The sequence below is a fragment of the Chrysemys picta genome, chromosome 1 (genome assembly GCF_011386835.1).
Source record: "Chrysemys picta bellii isolate R12L10 chromosome 1, ASM1138683v2, whole genome shotgun sequence".
Lineage (NCBI taxonomy): Eukaryota > Metazoa > Chordata > Testudines > Emydidae > Chrysemys > Chrysemys picta.
In genome coordinates this window covers 323359767-323365537 of record NC_088791.1, presented here as the reverse complement: position 1 = coordinate 323365537, position 5771 = coordinate 323359767, and positions in this window count along the sequence as shown.

Sequence of the window (5771 nt, the reverse complement as noted above, 5' to 3'; positions counted from 1 at the left end):
TTATTTCTTTGTCCTAACCTTTTTGGCTACATCTGCCATGTCTGGGTTCTATCACATCTCTCTGCCTCAGCAATATGGAACCATGAGGCTATTTTATATCCTACCCTCTCTTTTGAGAAACATCTAAATTATGTGGTTAGAATATCCTTCTACCACTTAGATGACATTGTTACATCAGGGCATTTTTGTTTCACTTAGACCTCAAGCTGTTTTTTCCATGCTTCTGTTATCTCAGTACTGTATGATTATGGTTCTTTTTGCTTGTTTGTACAATAATGTTTTGCATAAAATAGAACTGGTTATCTGAATGCCCAAACAGGGCATGCACAGCAATGGAAACATACTGATCACCAGGTCCCTCTCCTGCACAATGGAGTGAGTTGCAGGAGAAAGCCCGCTTGGTGGATGATAAAAGCTGTGCAGCTTTTACCTTACAAAACATGTATTGAAGGAGGCAGAGACCTTTGTTTTAAAAATGAAGAAACAAATCACTCACTGTAGTGTGCCTGCATGAAGTGTGACTTTTTCTAAGGCTCACAATTCTGGCAAATGAAAACCAATTTTCACCATAGAGATCAACAACACTCAACTCTCTGCCTCCTGTAGCTTAAATGTGATTGAAAGAAAATATTGCAAGAATACTTTTATAATAGGGAAATATGTATTTTCCACTCTCTTCATACTCAGAAGTGATTATAGTTTCACTTCCAACTTTTAAAATAAAAATAATCTTTGTGCAAAGACAACACGTACAATGGTTTAGAACTGGCATACTGTGTAAGTGTCAACAATGGATCTGACTCAGAAGCTCACAAAAGTCAATGGACGTCTTTCCATTGACTTCAGTGGGATTTAACATCAGGCCTAATCTGCCTAACCTTGTAAAAGGCACAGAATATGGACGCTGAAGGCCCAAAGAGCTCACAATTTGGAAAGTTTTGCTAGCATTTGCGCTGCAATATTATAACTACAAATATGTTATGCACATATATTTCTCCTTGTCTTTGTTTTACAAGATGGTCAAATTCTTGAGGTGAAGGAGGAAAGAGTCAGTGAAATGGTCAAATTACACAAAATACAACTTGGTCTTTCTTTCTCAGCCTTGCATTGGCAGACAGTTGGGAAAATAGATAATAAAATATGCTTTATTTTTATCTCCAACTTCTATGATTATTTTTAGAACTCCATGTGTTAGGTGGCCTCCATTCTCTAGATATAGTACCTCTAGGTCATTTATATAGCTATCTTCCCCCTCTAGATATGTGCCAGGCTTCCTAATTCCCCATATTACAAGCTGAGCTATAAATAAAAGATACTAAGCATAGCTCAGATGATTTTACATCATAACATTCTGTGCTATTCGTTATAAATTCACAGCTCCTATGCTATTCTTCCTGTGGGTTAATGAATTTTAGGAGGGGGTACCAATGTACTCTAATTGTCTTACTTAATATCTTTAGATGGCTGAACTGCTCCTTTTAAAACTGGGTTTATAATATAGGTGGCATGTTTTGAATTATAGAGTATGGAGGCATTTATAGCCATACATTCTAGGAAAATGCTGGCATTCAAAGGGTTAAAATGGTATGAAAAATAAGAAGAATACAAACCAACCAGGATTAGAGCTCAGAAACTGAAAACAAGTTACCCACTAGGTTATTGTCCATGGAAATGTATAGCTATTACACTATCTACAGGAAGGCTACCCCGTTGTCCCTTTAACGCATCAAAAACAATGTGAATTAAAGAAACAAACAAAAAAAGACATAGAGTAGAAGGGGGATAGAGTTCAAAGAAAGTGCATTTCCCACATAAAAATCTATTGCACATTCATGGGAGACAGCCATGGAAACCAGATCTCAATACTGCATGATTTGCGTCTTTTACTAACAAAATGAGACTAATTTTTCCACCTTTTTGTCTGTACATGTCTCCACTACTAAGATGCTATAGTGCAGTTTACATATTTTAGAACAGGAAGGAGATAAAATACCTAGATTCCAAGAATTATACTAGCCCCATCTTACACTCTCAATCCTGCAGTAAATAGAAAAACGGAGACAAGCTAATGACAGGATTATCCAGATACAGGGAAAACATGTTTGGGCTGGAGGGAGCCTGGGAAGCTAGGTGTTGGCCCATAGAAGCAACTGCTCTTGATCTTGGCCACTTAACTTCTTTGTGCCTCGGTTTCCCCATCTGTTTATTTCAGATTTTAAAAATGACAATGTGCTTATCCAATAGTCTTCAGCACCTGTAAGGCACTTTAAACATTACATACACAAATTTAAATACAGAAAGTCGATCCAGCCTACCGAATCCCATAACAAAATCCAGCCATACATTCAGACCATCTACAAATATGAGTGGTTGAACTGAAAAGACCGGGGTTCAATTCTCACTCAGCCACTGATTTCCTGTGCAACCTTCGGAGAATCATATAATCCACCTTGGTTCCCTATCTGCATAGTGGGGATATTATTTCCTTACCCTACTGGAGTGCTGCAAACATAAATTCACTAATGTTTGTGAGATGATCAAATACTATGATGCTGATGGCCATGTAAACACATAGATAAACAAATCATTAATTCTGCCTCACATGCTTACCCAGGTCTGTAAACTGTTTTGATATCCACGGATGAGAAGTGCTCTTTATGCTCTGACTACATTATATATTTTGTCAAACTTGAATTGCTGAGCTTTCTTTTCTGCACTTAAATTAGAATTAGGTGGTTTTTCACCAAGTCTGGAGTTAACATTGCATAAGTTGGTCATCTGACATTTGTATCAGCATTGTTTTCCTTGGCTTGGTCTAGTAGTGTCTTTAAGCACTGAATTCAACCTGCCTTTTATCTGGAGTCCCGTTTGAATTAGGTTTGCCTTATGAGTGTCAGTGTGATTATCAGACCTGCCCTTTGAATGGGAGTGTCAATTGTGTTCTGTTTGTGCAACAAAAACATTAATAATATGACAATGGGCCTATCCCATTCTCTACATATAAATCCATAATTCTCTATATAAATCCATGGTACGCCCAGGGCCGAAATAACCCGTAGGCTAATAAGGCTATAGCCCTAGGCCCACCTATTTTTATGCCCTACTTTAAGTCCTAATTTTTAGGCCCTTCCCCTCCTATTTTTAGGCCCTACTGTAGGCCCTCCATTCCATATTGAAGTAATAGCTGAGCAATGGTAGTCTGTCGGTGTTACATATTGCCTCTATATAAATCCATGGTACGCCCACATCTTGAATATCATGTGCAGATGTGGTCACTGCATCGCAAAAAAAAAAAAATATATATATATATATATATATTGGACTTGGAAAAGGTTCAGAAAAGGGCAACAAAAAGGATGAGAGGTATGGAATGGCTTCCGTATGAGGAAAGATTAATAAGACTGGGACTTTTCAGCTTGGAAAAGAAGCAACTGGGAGGGGGGAGGAGGAATATGCTAGAGGTCTATAAAATCATGACTGGTGTGGAGAAAGTATATAAGGAAGTGTTATTTCCTCCTTCTCATAACACAAGAACTAGGGGTTACCATATGAAATTAATAGGCAGCAGATTTAAAACAAACAAAAGGAAGTATTTTTTCATACAACACACAGTCAGTCTGTGGAACTCTTTGCCAGAGGATGTTGTGAAGGCCAAGACTATAATGGGGGGAGGAGGGAGGAACCTAGATAAGTTCATGGAGGATAGGTCCATCAATGGCTATTAGGCAGGATGGGCAGGGATGGTGTCCCTAGCCTCTGTTTGCCAGAAGCTGGGAATGGCCGACAGGGGATGGATCACTTGATGATTACCTGTTCTGTTCATTCCCTCTGGGGCACCTGGCATTGGCCAGTTTTGGAAGACAGGCTACTGGGCTAGATGGGACCTTTGGTCTGATCCAGTATGGCCATTATTATGTTCTTATGTTCTACATGTGCCCACCTTTCAAGAAGAGTTGCTGCTATCAGAGTCAGCTTGTTTCCCATTCTTGCTTCTCCTGGGGTTGACCACCGAGATCCTAGCTTTTTCAGCAAGACTATCATAGAATCTATTGTCTCATCTGGAGAAGATTGTCTTTTCTTTTGTCTGTGTGATTATCTTATCTAATATATGTCTATGAAATGGTAAAGTGTAAGTTAACTGATTGAGTTCACTGGATGCTGAAGGCATGAATCTACTAGTAATTGAAGACTTGAGCTGAAGAAGTCAGGAGCTCCTGATACTAAAGCTTTTGTGGCACAGGACAGATAAATAGAGCTGAGCTAAAGTGTGTACTAGATGTGGCAAAATTATGTCTCTTGTTGGGTTTTGTAATGAATATTTTATGTGTAACACAGTGTGAGTAACAGTATTGAAGTTGTTAGCAGAATTTGAACTCTGTTAAAGAGATTATGAAACTGCAGTGTACTGTTCATAGATAAGAGAAAATGGAACCACCCCAGTGGCCTTGTGATAAGACTACAGTAATGCATCTTGTTCTCCGCCCTGACCTCTTACCTCCTAGGACTGCTGCAAAGGCATTGTGCCTCACTCTCCACTGCCTTTCACCTTGTGGACTCAATTGCATCAATGCAAAGTGAAATGCTGTGAAATGTTGCTATTCTGACTTGCACTCATGTTGCAGAGGTGTATATGAGTACACAATGTACAAGGCAACAAAGAATCAGACTCATTTTGTTCAGCTGGTAGAGTTTGTGTGGAGTGCCTCATACCACTGTGGAGTGATACTCTGAGATGACTGTACTATGACATAGTGAGGCTCTGAAGCCATCTGCATCTCCTTAACTGAAAGATGTCTTCCAGGTAGATGTGAAAGAAGTGACTTGCCTAACAGGTAGTGGCATATGAATGGGGAACTAGGTCTTGCATATAAAAAAGGTTATTTGGGGGTAACTCGATTTCTTAAAATCCTAAGATCACAGCCCTTATTTTTCCCCAATAAATCATGGTAAATATACCGCTTTTTACATAATTTTTTAAAATTGAAAGAAAAAATACAAGTGTACAGAAAAGATAAACATAACAAATTATACAAAAAATTCCCAGAGATAAATATAACTGAAGCGGTTGTGATTTTTCAAGACTATGATTTAAAATAATGTACTGGTTTCCATTCAGGTAACAATGGGAGTATACACTTGGGAATATATACATGTGCAAATCCCTGTACCCACAGAGAACCCAATGGAAGTCTGCTGCAGGATTGAGACCTTGGAAATGTCCAGGGCAGCCTTTAAAGCTGTTTTAAGATATCACAGGATAGTTTTATCCACTGACCTTTTGTAGCTCTAGGTCAGACTTTTTGAAATACAGTAGCTACATTTGTTACTCCTTATCCTCCACCTCTGATGATGCTTACTGTGTTGATGGCAGGCTATTACTGGAATAATGCTCAGAGGGCAGAGTAATATCACAAGCAAAAGACTACAAATTTAGATGGTTAATTCTCTGGCTTGTCTTTTTCATTTGTTGTATGTTTGTTTCTAACTCAGCCTTTTGTCTAATATTTATATAACTTGTGACCAATATAAATTCTGAAGTCTAAAATCCTAATTAAATTAAGTGAATATAAAAGCTTTTCATGACATTCCCCCTCCCCCCACCCCAGGAACAGACTATTAATCTTTTAACAAACAGTTCAAGTGGACAAACAGATCGATGTAAAACAGATCTTTAAAGGGGCTAAAACAAGTTCATAAACTTTGTAAGTTACTGCTTGATACTGATGTTTTCTATGCAATTAATGTTTCCTGTGACATAGGGGCACAGAGCT